Source organism: Equus przewalskii, chromosome 4, assembly GCF_037783145.1.
Source record: "Equus przewalskii isolate Varuska chromosome 4, EquPr2, whole genome shotgun sequence".
Taxonomy (NCBI): Eukaryota; Metazoa; Chordata; class Mammalia; order Perissodactyla; family Equidae; genus Equus; species Equus przewalskii.
This window is the reverse complement of record NC_091834.1, coordinates 67,210,202-67,227,466: the sequence shown is the minus strand read 5'-3', so window position 1 is coordinate 67,227,466 and position 17,265 is coordinate 67,210,202. Positions and strand designations below refer to the sequence as shown.

Below are 17,265 nucleotides of genomic sequence, written 5' to 3'. Positions count from 1 at the left end.
CAGACATTTGTAATGTTCCAGCTTCTGCTGTGTCACAAATGCTAATACATCGGTGAAACCAAATGAAAAAAGTCTGTCCTTCAGGCAGTAGACTAAATGAAATAAAGGTAATTTCTCCTTCTTTCCTGGTAATAGTGGAAAAAAATGATGACTCTGACCACATTGAAAACAGTCTTTTCACCTTTGGGCAATATATTTTTTAATCCATTTAATTAAAACAAATACTACATCCTAAACTACAATTCAACCAATATATACCAAGTGATTTTTATAGAAATAACAGCATCACTAATGAATGCAAAGTCACTCTTTATGTTGTAGTTTAATGTGGAAAACACTTCAAGATATATGAAAAATAGCATGTTTAAATTATCTGTCTGACTACAAAATTAAGTGTCTGACCATGAAAGACAGAGTCAAGTAAAAGTAAGTGTCTGAGAGTTTAGTCTACACCTTCCTATCACTACTCAAAGTAGTTGAGAAAAGGAAAAAAACTGGTCTGGCAAAAATATGACCAGGTACCCCAAGACAAGTGCTCTTTAGTCTAATTAGTAATATGCTTCCATTTGAAAGAAATTGAATTTAATATTTCCATATCTTTATTATACAGCAGAAACTTCATAAACTGTTACAAATTAACTTCTAATTAAAAAACTTTGGGCAGTTGATAGACAAATGATTATTTTTAATAATGTGGTGCTTAGAATCCAGTGGAAAGATACTCAGAAGAAGACCAAGTATAGGTCAGAGAATGCAATAAAAAGAAAGCATTCAACACACTGCAACTGGCAAGGTTTAAAGAGTACGAAGACTAGTTAGAACCCTAACAGGATAAATTCATGATCTTTCATGAGGACCAGTGCCCTTAACAAGATGACAGGATGTCTTCAGAAACAACGACAGAAGGAGGGTGAAGAGGGTTTGGGCCTCGTGACATTGACTGAGGTAGAAGAGGTGGTCAAGAATAGAAGAGATGAGATTTGTGCTTAGTTGGGTATTGCTCAATGCGGGTGCAAGTAGGAAAAGAGATCATGAAAGTTTAGCGATGGTTATCAACAAAGAAGGAGTAGCGCTATTGCTGGTCAGAATAATGTCAAAAGGGAGACATGCATGAAATTCAAATAATAGAAATTCCCCAGGAAAAAACAGTTGGGGGTTTTAAAGACACAGTTGTAAAGATTTGATATTCGTAATTGGTTCAAAAAGTGACTTCAAAAGAGTATAAATGAACAAAATTGATGCTACACAATTGATAAGGAATATTATTGGATACAAATTTGTTGCATGTTATTCTGAATCAAACACCTAATTTTCAAAATAAAATAAATCTGCTTTGGATCTTCCACTTACCCACTGATGGGATGGTCAACATCATCATTATCGGTGCATCCTGCCACCCTCTGAGAAATGTACAAGAAGTCTGGGACTAACATGGTGACAGCAAAATAGGGCAGGCCTAGGCCTTGGTTCACATCTGTCATCATCCTCCACCTCCTGCTGCCGGATTTTGCCATCGGTGCTGAACCTCTGTCTTCGGTAGGACACTGTATTAGTTTCCCACTGCAGCTGTAGCAAATTACCGCAAACTCAGTGGCTTAAAAACAATGCAAATTTATTTTCTTATAGTTCTAAAGGTCAGAAGTCTGAAATGGGTCTCACTGGGCTAAAATCAAGGGGTTGACAGGGCTGTGTTCCTTTTGGAGGCTCTGGGGGGAACGCGTCTTGCCTCTTCCAGCTTCTAGAGGCTGCCCTCATTGCTTGGTTAGGGGCCCCTTTGTCCATCTTCAAAGCCAGCAATGGCAGATCGAGTCTTTCTCAGGATGCCATCTCTCAGATTCTGACTCTTCTGCTTCTCTCTTCCCCATTTAAAGACCCTTCTGATTATATCAGGTCTACCTGGATGACCCAGAATAATCTCGTTATGTTGAAGCCAGCTGATTAGCAACCTTAATTCCTCCTGCAACCTTAATTCCCCCTCGTCATGTTCCTAAACATATTCGCAGGTTCCAAGGATTAACAAGGACATCTTTGGAGGGCCACTATTCTACCCACTACAGCCACCATGATACAAGTCCTGCATGGCAATCCTCCCTAGTGCTTCCCAACCTCTTTTTACATCAGGGAACACAGTGAAAATGAAAACATTTTGTAGCCTACTGGGGCAACTGGATAACCCTGTCATGGCCCAGCATAATTTGGGGGAAGACCTGCAGTCTATGCTGACCACAGGATTAGTCATAGGAGCTCCTACACCTACAGTTAAGGTTGAGACACTCAGGGATCAAACCACCGATCTGCATGCACTGTCTCCAAGGAGTCTTCCAGGGCAGCTGAGTGGGAGGGGAAGCTCTATGATTCTTTAATCTGTCACCCCTGCTTCCTCCCAGTCTCGAGGGATCCCTATCTCCAACAGGCCAGCACAGATCCATCTTCTTATGTAAGCATTAGCTACCCTTGTGCTCCTGTCTTCCCCTTTCCTTCCCTGGGCAAACTTAATGTAATTTCTTACTGCTCCCAACCCTTGATGAAGGGTTTATTGGAGTGGCAAGTGCTAGAATTCAACTCAGACTAGCTTAAGTAAAAAGAAGACTTTTTTTGTCTCACATAACTGAAGAGTCCAAAAGATGTACTGGTTTCAGGTATAGCTGGATCCAGGGCTAAATAGCTCTGAAGCCCTCCATGGGAGCTATTTTTTCATTCCCGTAAAGTAGATCTTATCAGTGTCGGGTTCACATCAGTCCTTCTGTTAGCAGTCCCAGGTGAAAACATACTATACAAATTATCTAAACATGAATTCATTGAGATTTCCTTTGACCTACTTTATGATCAATCTTAAAATATTCCAGAAGTGTTGGAAAAGACCGAATCTTTCGTTTGTAATTACCAACAGGTGAAATTTTCAGTACATCCTTTATACAGCTTTAAAGTGAAATTTAAATTACATGTTTATGTCCTTCTGCCAATACACACAGCTCAAAGGGCTTGAGAGAAGGAGGATTTATTCTTTTCAAGACTTTTTAAAAATAAGCTCACATATCCCCATTCAGAAAAGAGTATCACATAAAAAGAATTAACACTTGATTTTAACTTAACTCAATAAAAGGTTTTTTTAAGTTCCCCTTTGATCTTCTTATAACCGAGGGGCCATGTCCGAGTTTTCTGAGTATCTAAATATCCACCAGTATCAATGTATAAACTGATTTTGTCTCCTTTCAAGAATAATTTCTTATGAAATTGTAACACTGACAGGACAATGGTATTTGAACAGAAAATTATTTTTTAACACTAAAATGTCTGTAAGAAAAATAATGAGAAAAAACTAATGGAAAGATATCCTTTGAGATTAAAAATGTTTGCTGAATGATTAAATCAGAGTTTCAATATCTTTATGAACACATGCCATTTATTTGGTACAATCAAAATGTCCCTATTCAGATTAACCTATTTTATGAGATAAAGGATTTTGTAATGCTTCAGAAAATTGAGTTGCTGAGATGTGCACATTCTTGTAAGATGTCTAATCCTTCCTTCAGTAAATATTTATTGAGTATGCACTCTATGCCAGTCACAGATCTAGGCACTTGAGACACATCAGTGAACAAAAAAGGATTCCTATCTTTATGAAACATATCAAAAGGAAGTAGATAATAACATAATAAGTAAGCAAATAAGATGATAAGTGCTGTGCAAAAATAAAGGGGAGCGGGTAGTGAGATGAAAGGGATGGGGAGTGTGGAGGAAGGACTCAGTGTGCTACTAAACAGAGTGGCCCAGGAGGTCCCGTTGAAAAGGTGACATTTGAGCCAAGACTGGAAGAAGGTGAAAGGGTAGCCCATATGATAGAAGAGTGGTCCAAACATAAGAAACAGCTCATGCAAAGGCCTTAGGGAGGACACATGCCTGGCACGCTCCTGGAAGAGTAAGGAGCCCAGTCTGATAGGAACAGAGTGAATAAGAGGAAAAGTAGTAGAAGACAAAATTAGTGAGTTAAAATGGATTGTGGGTTGATCTTGTAGGACCTTGTAGACTATTGGAAAGGATTTAACTTTTACTGTGAATGAAAAAGGAGTAAGGCCAGCCCCATGCCCAAGTGGTTAAGTTCACGTGCTCCACTTCCACAGCCCAGGGTTTTGCTGGTTCAGATCCTGGGTGCAGACATGGTACCACTCACCAGGTCATGCTGAGGCAGCGTCCCACACACCACAACTAGAAGGACCGACAACTAAAATGTGCAACTATGTACTGGGGGGGCTTTGGGGAGAAGAAAAAAATTCAAAGAAGGAGTAAATGGAAGAATTTAGGCAGAGAAATGACAAGCTCTGATTTACCTTTTAAAAGAGTAATTCTAGTTGCTGGTTTGATAACAGATCATAAGGGTTAAAGGACGGAAATTTACCTTTACCAATGATCCATATGAGAGAAGATGGTGGTATTAGCATTGGGGGTGATAAGACGTTGTGCGAGTCTGGATTAGCTACGGGATATGAGTAGAAAAGCATGAAAGAAATCAAGAATCACTCCAGGGGCTGGCCCCATGGCCAAGTGATTAAGTCCTCATGCTCCACTGTGGCAGCCCAGGGTTTTGCGGGTTCAGATTCTGGGTGCGGTCATGGCACCGCTCATCAGGCCATGCTGAGGTGGCATCCCACATGCCACAACTAGAAGGACCCCCAACTAAAATATACCACTATGTACCGGGGGGGCTTTGGGGAGAAAAAGGAAAAATAAAATCTTTAATAAAAAGAATCTCTCCAAGGTTTCAAACTGAGCAACTGGAAGGATGGATTTGCAATCAGCTGAGATGGAGCAGATTTGAGTTAGGATAGCAAGGATTCTATGTTGGACATGTAGAGCATAGCTGTATTTGAGACACTTCAATACATGAATCTGGAGTTTAGTAGAGAGATCTGGGCTTGAGACGGAAATTTGGAGGTGGCAGGTATATTGAAGATTTTAAAACCAAGAGATGAAAAGAGGTCATCAAGGGAATGAGTATAATCAGAAAGAGAACAGAAGAGATGAAAGAGGAAGCAAAAGAGAAGAAAAAGAAGAGAGTGGAGAAGAGAGGAGAAGTGGGAAGGGGAAAGAAGTGGAGGAAAGAGAAGAACAAGGAGTGAGAAAACGCAAAGGAGAGGAGGAGGAATCAGCAAAGGAGACTGAGAAGGAGCAACGACTGGGCAACAAGAAAAACCAAGAGTTTGGTGTTCTGGGAACTAAGTGAAGAAAGACTATTAAGGAGGAGAGTGTTGAACTGTGTGTAAGTGGAGGCCTGAGGAATGACTAATTTATTTGATATTTGACATTGATTTTGCAATGTGGAGCTCAACGATAGTCCTGAGAAGAGAAGCTTTGGTGGAGTAGTGGGAATGAAAATTCTTTGAGAAGTTTTACTCCAAATGTGAGCAAAGAAATGAAAAACGGGGCTGGCCCCATGGCCGAGTGGTTAAGCTTGCGCGCTCTGCTACGGCAGCCAAGGGTTTTGTCAGTTTGAATCCTGGGCGCAGACATGGCACTGCTCATCAGGCCATGCTGAGGTGACGTCCCACATGCCACAACTAGAAGCACTCACAACTAAAAATACACAACTATGTACTGGGGGGCTTTGGGAGAAAAAGGAAAAATAAAATCTTTAAAAAAAAAAGAAATGAGACAGCAACTGGTTGGAAAAGTAGAGTCAAGAGAAGAATTTGCTTTTAGTGTGGGAAAAATAGCAACAGGTTTGTTTGCTGGTGGGAATTATTGAATGGAAAGCAAAAAATTGATTACCTACATGGAAGGGAAGAATTTCTGGAGCAATGTCTTTAAATGCCCTGCGTGATGTCATCCAGTGCACAGTGGAGGGGTTGGCATTAGGCAGGAACATGAAGTTTGTTGACAGTAGTGGGCTCAAGGAAAGGCAGAGAAAGTGGAGCTGCTGCTATAGGAGGATGGTAGGAAACTCGGGAAGTTCTTTCCAGATTACTTCAACTTTCTTCACGAAGAAAGAATATCACTGGGGCTGGCCCAGTGGTGCAGCAGTTAAGTGCGCATGTTCCACTTCAGTGGCCTGGGGTTCGCTAGTTCAGATCCCGGGTGCAGACATGGCACCACTTGGCAGGCCATGCTGTGGTAGGCATCCCTTGTATAAAGTGGAAGAAGATGGGCACAGATATTAGCTCCGGGCCAGTCTTCCTCAGCAAAAAGAGGAAGATTGGTGGCAGATGTTAGCTCAGGGCTAATCTTCCTCAAAAAAAAAAAAAGAAAACAGAAAAAAAGAAAGAATATCACCAGCTATGAATGAGTATGGATGCATTTACCTTCACACTTTTTTTCCATCCAGGTGAAGTTTCTAATTTCTCCAATACTGGTTTTCTATATTCGTAATTTTTATGTCATTTTCCAGGTGGCAAACAAACACAGAGAAGTCAGTGAGCACTCTGGAAATAAGACAAGGAGGACTTTTAGGCTCTTACTCCTTAACATGAATTATCATGTATGTTATATCTCTTAATCATGGGCGTTCTATCTTTACAACCAACATCCAACTTTAATCTGGAGCTTCCTAGTGTTCATGACAAAGAAAAGCAAGATAATACTATACACAAATGTTTAACACTTTTAAAGTTACGACTCTGTCTTCAAATCACTCCTCTAGTAAACTTTCTCTACTGCGCATAGCAGCTGTAGAGGGGACGTTAGTCCTAACAATTGTTCATGGAAAGCTTTCAGAGTAAAGCTTTTAGAAGTTTGCCTTTTCCATAAAAGTTTGTTCTTTAATTAGATTTAAAGATATGTCTAGTCCAGAGTTTCCAAAGATTGTTACACAGAATTCTTCTTTTATTTAATTGGTCCAGAGAGATGCTCCCTGAAAAAAGATTTCTTGGTAACAGATTTTAGAAATGCCCTAATCTATATCTGCTTCTTGAAGATATCTAATGTAAATTAGCATATTAAAGACTTTGAAAAGCCTTAGGAAAATGAGAAAACTTTTGTAACCCAGTGTTTGCCATACCTGACTATAGAATTCTTATTTTCATTGAACCTACACATAACACACTTTGGCAAAAGCTAGTTTATAGCTACTTCTTTTACAAAAATATAGTATTCCATAATAAAATTAGGTATATTTTATTTTGATACTGTTATTCCAACATTTAAGAAAATGAATGTGAAATATTTTTCTCTAGCATGTTCTATTGCCCTTCCATATTCTATTCTTGGATAGAGAACACATACGTTCCATTGGAGCAGTCCTATTTACTTTTACACAATTACTATGAGGTAGGTATTGAGTGTTGCAAAATTAGAGATTATCTGTCTTCTGAAGAATTTCCTCTGACCTACAAAATACCTTCCCGAGGTAGATATTACTAACATTTACCAATTTACAGTTTTACTCTAGCTCCCACTCACATGGAAGATTATACTTCCACATCTTTTCTGTTAGATGGCATCATAAGACTACACCTGTCCAGTGGGCTGAACTGTCCACATCATGTGCTGTGCCTAAGCATTTGTCAATGTGAGACTCTTACCTCTTTCCCTGCCAACCCAAGAAGCTTTGCATTGAGCTGGTAGAACCATAATTGATCCGTCAGCATCGATGTGTCATTTGGAGGACAGCTGCCCTGGAAAGACACCTGGACTCACAGCAAATTTCGTGTAAATAAGAAATAAACTTTTGTAGTGTTAAGCCACTAAGATTTGGGAGTTGTTATTTGTGATGACTAATTTTATGTGTCAACTTGACTAGGCCACTGAATGCCCAACTATTTGGTTACACATTATTCTGGCTATGTCTGTAAGGGTGTTTCTGGATGAGATTAACATTTGAGTCAGGAGACTAAATAAAGCAGATGGCCCTCCCCAATGTGGGTGGGCCTCATCCAATCCACTGGAGCCCTGACTACAACAAAAGGTGGAGAAAGGGAGAACTTGCTCTTTCTGTCTGACTGTTTTCAAGCTGGGACATTGACCTTCTCCTGCACTCAGGCTGGAACTTTCAACATTGGCTCTCCTGATCCTCAGACCTTTGGATTCACACTAGAACTACGCCTCTGGCTCTCCTGGGTCTCCAGTTTGTAGATGGCAGATTGTGGAACTTCGCAGCCTCCAGAATCACATAAGCCAATTCTTTATAATAACTCTCTCTCTCTTGCACTCTCCCTCTCCACCCTATTGGCTGTTTCTCTGGAGAACGCAAATACATTATCGCAGCATAGACTAGCCTGTGCTGACTAACATACACTTCTACCTACTTAGGGGAAGGAGCAGAGAGAAACATCAAAACCCTCCCTGAAAAACAAAGAGAAGTGTTTTTTTTCCATATCTTACATCTCAGATTTCTATGGACCTATATTCCTGATCTATGTGTCAAGAAATGAACATCGGTATTATCTAAATGGTAAGAACGAGTACAAATAACCAAATAATATGCATTAGTAAACGCCAGTTCATTCCATTTTTAATTATGAACTAGGTTATGTAAGGTAGAAAATGCTAAGGTAAAACTCATTTAAAACAAGAAAATGCTGTAGCAGTTTTTAAATAATTACCTACGTATTAATACATTTAGTTGAAAAATAAATTGTGAAATATCAGTAGTGAATTTTATTTTAATGACTTTCTCCTAATATACGTAATGAATCATGTAATGCTTCAAGTGATTATTATTATGTGAAAATATATTTAAATAATAGGAAATTGTTTAAAAAATTAAACAGTTGAAAGTGTTTACAATAGTGATTTAAACTGCTAATTTAGTGAGTAATAATTACATAATGTGTCATAACCCAAAAAAAGCTCTCCCATGAGGCCTCCTTAGGACTTCAGCAGCATGGGTTGGTAAGGGAAAAGGTGAAAACAATGAGTTGGCAGGGCCAATGCTAAGGGAAATAATCCAGGTGTAGATTTGACTCCCAACAGGCCAGTAAGTCAGTATTCAAATAAAGGAGGAAAATTAAGGTTTGACTGAAGCAGGCCGGAACAGAACACAAATGTGAGTGGAAAAGATTTAATCAGGTAAATGAGTCATCAGAGCAACCATCTTCACGCAAAAAAATAGCACTGACTTCTAGGAAAGAGACTTGGATCTCTAATTTAGTGAAGACCATTTAGCAAATAATGTCCCTCTTAAAATGCCTACATAATGATAAATACAAAACATTCAAATATATTTTGATATGTCGATGTTGAATAGGTGGCTAGGCCTACTTACAACCTAAATGACCATATCCTAAAGAGTAAACTAAGCAAGACATGTAATTCAATTTTATGTTTCAGAAAAATCATAAAGTATTATATCATGGGACTTTGGGATCTGTCCCAAATAGTTGAAATCATAAATGTTAAACGTACCAATGCCAAGATTTTATAGTATTTAAGGTGAGATTTGTTCCTAACTCAAACGAAAACTCAGCCATCATTTAGGGCTACAAAGAGAAGAGCCCACTCCTCTTTAAAAACATCTAAATAGTCTAATGGTAAAGACAAAAATTTTCGGGGCTGGCCCCATGGCTGATTGGTTGAGTTCCCGCTCTGCTTCAGCGGGCCCAGGGTTTCACTGGTTTGGATTCTGGGTGTGGACATGGCACTGCTCATCAGGCCATGTTGAGGAGGCATGGCACATGCCACACCTAGAAGGACCTACAACTAAAAGACTATACAACTATATACTGGGGGACTTTGGGAGAAAAAGAAGGAAAAAAAAAAAGACAAAAATTTTCAAGATGGGGGTTGGCAGCCCACATACAAAAAAATAGATGAACACTGACACATATGGTAGCTCAGAGTGAATCTTCCTCAACAAAAAAAAAAAACAAAAACAAAAAACCACATTCAAAACCACTGAAGTCTTTTAAGTTTTAATATTCAATCTTTTGTCCTATACACATCCTTACCCTCCATTCTCCTAATTCCTCTATAATAGAACACCCGTTTTTTTCTAAGTAACCACTTTTCCAAGAAACCATGAGTTTCAGGGGAGAATAGACCCAGCACAAGTGGGTGAGCTGGACTGGCCCAAACCAATCACGGTAGTCATATTTCCACTATTAGTGACTGGTTTGGGCACGAACATGGAACAGCAAGGAACATTTCTGGACAATAAGACAGGAGGGAAAGATTTTTGAGGACGTTCTAGAAGAGGTTTCATTGCTCCTAACAGTCAGCTCATTATCAGCCAGAGGATGAAGCCAGCACACAGAGAGATCCGAGCCAAGAGAGCTGCAAGAAGCAAAGCCAGATTCCGGGCATACCGCTCCTGGAGCTGCCTGACCTCTGAACGCCTCGTTAGAGGAGAGAATAAGGTTTTTATTGATTGAGCTAATTAATTTAGGAGTTTTCTTTTAGCTAGAGCCATCCCAAATGATACACTAGGTTTTTGTTTTTCCTTTTTTTCTTTAAAAACATACCAATCAGAAAAAAATGCATTCATAAACAAATTCAAATGTTACAGCTTGATGTAAAATGCAAAGTAAGATTTCCCTAGCGTCCCTGTCCCACGCCTCAGAAAGTATCATGTTCCCAGTGTTTGTTAACAGATCTTCTGGTGGTTGTCATTAAATCGAAAATAACATGCTTAAATCACTGGTCTTTGATTTACCAACTTTAGACGGAATCAATTGATTCCCTACCATGAAAGATGATAGAATAACACTAACCTTTCAGAATCAATCGATTACCTGCCATAAAAGATGATAGAATTAATACACTAACCTTTTCTTCCTCTTTGCCTTCTCCTCTCCTTTCTCCTTCCATTTCCTAATATGTTAGGTATACTTTACATCATTATCTTATAAATGTAATTACATCTTTGGTGCTTCATTTTCGGATTGACTGAAAAATATTTATAATACATTATGTAAACAACTTCTTTGTAAATTGAGTAACTAGATCCAGGAAACAAAATCCTGGTCTTCCAAATGAGAAATTCCCAAATTCCCAAGTGTTGGATTCTAATGTATGCTTACAATTTCTTTCTAGCTTTCTTTATCCCCTCAAGAGAGTATGTACTCACCCGCCATTGTATCTCGTTTCCCCTATTGCACCCTTTCTTGTACATTGTAATTTAGACTAAAAACCAGTAATTTTTTCCATAAAGGTACGTGGGTGGTAATTTCGAGTTCTGGCATTTTTAAAATGGCTTTATTTTGGCCTCACCTTCTATTAATAATTTATCTGGTTACAAAGTTCTAAGTTCAAACGCATTTTCCCCTTAGATCTTTGCAGCACAGTCTCTGTTAAACCGATTCTTGCTACTTTGTAGGGAAACTTCTCTTGACTCCACTTCTGTCACCAAATACTGCTCATTTCTCTGGAACTCTTAAAACTCTATACACCATTTTCCTAGACTTGCTGTCTTTCATTCCTCTCCTTCCATTCTTATCCTCTCTCTCTCTCTCTCTCCTTCTCACTCTTTCGTAATAAATTACTTTTTGGTGTGGTTGGGTTGGGAGAGAAAAGAATACTTTGTCTTCTCCCATGAGATGAGACCATCTTGCCAACACCTGCCAGAAACTTTTGTAGGGGAGGAAGACATTTCCTCTTCCCAAATGGGGGTTCGTCTGGCCGGAGAACAAATTAAATTCACATGAGACAGAATAGCAAGAGAAAATTAAACAAAGCTTTATGAGGAACCATGGCCCGGGCCTTTCTTCCCAAAGGAAGAAAGGGCACCAAAGAAGTGGGGTGCACATAGTGGTTATATACCCCCAAACGGGGTGTTTCACATGTGATTGAAAATGTCCGTCCCACAATAGTCACAAGATTGCCCTGTCGGCACAGTGCTTGATGGACACAGCAGGTAGTGGTCTGCTGTCTCAGAGGGCGTAGCAGGAGGCAAGTCTAATGTCGGGAGCTGGGCGGTTACAGGTGAACGCAGCAATCAGTTCCTAGCCTAAGGAAAGATGCTTAATCCTTAAAGAAATGCCAACGTTGGGAGGTGGAGGGAAGTCAGTTACAGGAGGTTACCAGATTAGCACAATAAAATGCAGATTTAAGTCCTTGCCTTTGGTATTGATTAAGAGTTTTGGGAGAGAAGGTCATCTCCTTTCTTATTCCTGGTACAGAGAGGGAGGCACCTTTTACAGATAGAGATTTACCTTACAAAGGTGTCCTAACAAAGGGCAAGTTCCATTCCTCAGAGCCTCTTTCCCTGTCCCAGTTTATCAAAAGCAATCAGCCTCAAATAATCCTGATGCCAAAGAGACATATCTTGGGGTGGCCAATTCCAGGTCCCCACACTTTATTATAAAAATTTGTATTAGGAATAAAGATCAGTAATTTTTTATTTATGCATATATGCACAGTAAAAAAAAATTAGATAAAATTCTTGAAAGACTGTGATTAACTATTCACTTAGTCAGTATTTTGATCAGTTTCCATTTATCCCATTATTTTGCAGACACAGACAAAGGATATTTGTATGAAACATTACAAGAAAAATATGTATAGGGGTGTGCGTGTGTGATTATTCTATTGCTCACTGACTAGAAATACCTCAATTCACTACTCAACTGTCAGAACCTGTTTGATAACACCAGCTGCTAATATTTGCAAACAATACTTAGTATCTCCTGGATATTCACAATATAGATTAGCATATTGAAAGCTCTGGGAAGCTCACTAGAACAGTATTCTGGGACCCAAATTTCTAGAGGGTAAGGGGGAGGTTCCCCCGCTCCCACACCACCAAGCAACGCTCTGGACACCAGCTGGGTGTCCTACAATTCAACTCAATTTTCACAGGCTGAAGGTTCAGTCCTACAAGACTGCCCTCTGCTTCAGATGCCAATTGCAAGCCCAGGTGGCTACCTGTGCATCTGACCAACCAGCTACAGATTGGAGGGTCCCACAATCCCCTCTTCAGGTGCGATTAATTTGCTAGGATGGCTCGCAGAACTCGGAGAAACATTTTCCTTACCATATTATAGGTTTATTATAAAAGGATATGACTCAAGAACAGCCAGATGGAGAAGCTACATAGGGCAAGGTATCAGGAAATGGTGCACAGCTTCCATGCCCTTTCCAAGTGCACGACTCTCCCCAAATCTCCACATGTTCACCAATTCAGAAGCTCTCTGAATCTCTTCTTTTGAGTGTTTATAGAGGCTTCATTACCTAGGCATGATTGATTAAATCATTGGCGATTGGTTACTAATTCAATCTCTGGCCCTTCTCCCCTCCCCGAGGTCTGAGGGTGGGACTAAAAGTTCCAGCCCTCTAATCACAAGGCAGGTTCTCCTGGCAATCAGCCCCCATCCTGAGGTGTGGTCCAAAAGTCACCTCATCAACATAACAGTAGACATATTTATTGCTCTCACCACAGGAAATTCCAAGTGTTTTAGGAGCTGTGAGCCAGGAATTGTGGATGAAGACCAAATATATTTCCATCATCTAAATGACCAAATATCTATTTCTTATACATAATAACTATAAACAAACACATTTAACAATGTTTGGATCTTAATCTGGACTTCATGAATTTATTTGAACATGATTTCTTTTTTCAGAGAATACTGACATCCTATAGAACACCATTCTGAAGAACAAGCTATTTGCTACATGGATGGAGTCATAATTGAAACTCAACTAAAACATTCCTGTTAAAAATTCTGTGCAGAAATGTATTCACTATAAATTCTTTTCCAAATAACTTATTTAAAAGCATAGTTTTGCTGATACTCTCTCCCAACTCTGCTCCAATCAGGCACACTCTCATCACTTGGGAGAAATTGGTCTTGGGCCAGCTGCAGTGGGCTAGTGGTTAAGTTCAGCACACTCCACTTCAGTGGCCCAGTTTTGGTTCCTGGGTGCAGACCTACACCGCTGCTCTGTTAGCAGCTATGCTGTGCTGGTGGCGCACATACTAAAAAATACAGGAAGATTGGCATGGATGTTAGTTCTGGGTGAATTTTCCTCAGCAAGAAAAAACGAAATTGGTCTTGATACTGAACCTCTTAATCTCAAGTTCCTGTAACCAATGGATGCACAGTAACCCAAACACTAACACATTGGTGCTTGGAGATGAGAAAGGTTTATTCGAATTGACCAAGAAGGCAGGAGCATGGGTTTGCTCAAATCTGCATTAACAAGAGAAGAATGCAAGGGTTTTTATAATGCTAAGGGGTATGGCAGGAGTTTTGGAAAAACAAAAGGATAATCCTGTTTCTTTCACTCGGGATAAACCCCTGGGCAATCTGACTTCTGGACATCCACGGGAGCTCAGGGATGGTTATGTGATGATCCCGGAAGGCATTCTCTTTCTTCTATAACAGAAGCTCATAAATCCTTGTGACCCTTGAGTCACCCCTCAGGTTAAAAAGGAAAACAGCAAACTGACAAGATTAATTTCTTTTCATAACAAGGTGGAAAGAAAATCTTATTGAATATTTACAGTAACCCTCAGGTACTCAGCTTTAATCCTGTCAAGGTCATTTCTGATCTCTATAATGCTAAAAAAAAACAATGGTCAGTTCTCAGGCATCATCTTACTGGACTTAGTGGCAGCATTTCACAAAGTTGATCACTTTCTACTACTTGATATACCTTCTTTTCCCTTTCTCCCAAGACACAAAACTCCTAACTCATTGGCTACTTCTTCTCAGATACCTTTATAGGTTCCTCATTTTCTCCTTATACTTTTAATTTTAGAGCAGCTGAGGGATCAGTTTCTATATCTATAAATATTCCCTTGGTGACTTCATTTAATCTTAAGAATTAACATATCACCTACATTTTGAGAATTCCAAAATATACATTTCCAGCTCAGCTCCTTCTCCAAATTCCAGACATATCGCCACCCATGAAACATCATCTCAAAGTTGGTATTGTAACCACAGGCCCCAGTTCAACTGATCCCATCTCTTAACAGAGTGATTAAGAACTGCCATTCAGAAAACCCGCAAGTCATGCAACCAGAGCACGCACAAAAACAGAAATCTTAACCTGAAATGACCATGGAACCAAAGATCCTCCTTCCCATGGAACCCAAGGACTGGGACACACACGAACTTGAAAGCCTGACTCTTACCAGAAGTGAGGAGTCCCTCATTCAGGAAGCTCTGGTTTTAATATTCCCTCCCCACCTCATCAAAAATCTTTGAAATCCTATCATAAATGTTTAGAACCCTGTCATAAATGTTTAAAAACTTAGCATAAATACTCAAAGCCCGCTAAGCAAAACCTATCCCACCAGCATTTCCACGCGCCAGCCTATTGGCCCTAACCTCTTAAATTTCACCCCAAATCCTAAATCAGGGAGACAGATTTGAGGGCACACATCCCGTTCTTCCTGAAGATCGATCTCACGGAATAAAGCTGATGTCTCCCCAAAGGCTGATGCCATAATTAATTGGCAACTATCTTTCTGGTTCCCTAAACACAAAGTTTAGAAACATCCTTTTCCCCTCTGTCTTTCATGTCTACATCCATCCATAAGCAAATCCTGCTGACTCTATTTGCAGAATACGTCTGGAATCCAACCACTTCCCACCAACTCCACTGCTACCACCGGTGCAGTGCTCTAGCTGCACCCATCTCTCATCCTGGAATACTGAAACAGCCTTCTAACTGGTCTCCCTATTCCACAACTGCCCCTCTATAGTCTACTAACAACACAGCAGCTAGAGTGATCCTTTTGAAACATACAGAAGATGAAGTCATTTATTTGCTCAAAATTCAGCTATCACATCACATTCCAATGCCATATCTTTGACAAAAGCTGAGAAAGCCCTAAATGATCTGCCCTTAACCCCCATTATCTTTATGAACTCATCTCCAACTAGTCTCCCTTACTCACGGGACTCCAGCTACAGTGTCTCCTTTGCTGTTCCTAGAACTTGTCACACATCCTTCCATCTTCCATATAAATAACTCAAGTCTGTGCAGATTCACCTTCTCAATGAGGCCTACACTGACCATGCTGTTGAAAATCTCAACACACCCTTGACCTGCCTGCCCTCCCAATATTCTTCCCCTGTGGGACATTTTTTCTGTAGTTTATCACCTTACATAGTAATTCACTTATTACAGATATTGCCTGTTTCCTTCCATGGGAATGCAAGCACCTGCACCCCTTATGATGTATTATAATGAATAACAATAAATAGGGCAGCACAACAAATTATCTAGTGTAGGGAAGTGAAAATAATTTTCCCTCTTTCCTTCTAGATTCTTCACTGAGACCTCCCTTGAAATAAAACACAGATTAACAGAAGAAATACACAGACGTTTAATAACATGTATACCTCTTGTATACATGATACACCCAGGAGAACTGAGTAACTCTCAGAAATGACCCAAGCCATCACCTTAAATACCATCTCCAGTCAAAGACAATATAGGATGTTGGGAGGTGGGAAAGAAGTTATGAGAGGTTTCCAGGCAAAGCACAGTGAACAAGGGTAAGGTTGTAAGGTTGTAATGCAGATTCAAGTCCAGGCTTTCTGCATTGATAAGAGTTTGTTAGATTTAGTCATCCTCACTTTCCTTGTACAGAGAGGGAGACACCCTTACAAATGGAGATATGCCTTATAAATGTAAATGTCTCTTAAAAAAGGTTAACATTTATTTCATTGTCAGAGCTTCTCCCGTCTGCAGTTTTAAAAAAAAAAAACAATAATCAGACTAAAATAATCCTCATGCCAAAGAAGCATATTTTGGGGTGGCAAATATTGCTCTCCTTCACTAGGCAGTTCCACCACAGGGCAAGGTCTGAAGAAAAGCTGGGGAGGAGTTAGAGCAGCAAAGTTGAGATAAGAGCAAGAATCTGAATTTTGTAGGAGAGAGTCAAAATAAGGTCTGCACGTTGGGAACATATGCATTGCACATCTGCTGTATCTTCCACTGACTTAGGTTGTAGTTGATGTAAACGTACACTAAATGTAGACTCATATTGCTTCACCTATCCTGTCTGACACCATCATCACAGAGAAGGAAACCTTGCAGTAAGCAAGTTAGGCAAGACATGGACCTATGCTTGATTTATTTATGTAATATTCTATCGAGGCCGATAATACTAAAATTTTAAATTATCTTATAGTCCCTGAATTACATTTCTTTCTGCCAGGGTTGGATGTTGGAGTTTCTCTTCCCTGTTGTTGGTTTTCCTTAAATGTCTGACATTTCTTGGACATCTGTATGTTTATGAAGGACTACATCAAATTCCACACATAGCTGATAGAGTTTCCTCAGCAGTTGTATGTACCTGCATTAGATCTCCTTTTTGGATAGGAGCTATGGTTCTCTGCAAGTGGTCAGGGCATGTCATCCAGCAGTCACCGCAGG

General features: G+C 39.8%; 1 long non-coding RNA gene across 1 annotated transcript; it reads right to left on the bottom strand.

Moving 5' to 3' along the window:
• Window positions 1-178: 178 nt before the first annotated feature.
• On the bottom strand, window positions 179-12,840 carry LOC103561539 (uncharacterized). Its single transcript, XR_547465.2, has 3 exons — window positions 7,515-12,840; window positions 6,297-6,416; window positions 179-1,566 (listed from the first exon to the last, which is right to left on the bottom strand). It is a non-coding gene; the product is annotated as an uncharacterized lncRNA (long non-coding RNA).
• Between the last annotated feature and the right edge of the window lie 4,425 nt (window positions 12,841-17,265).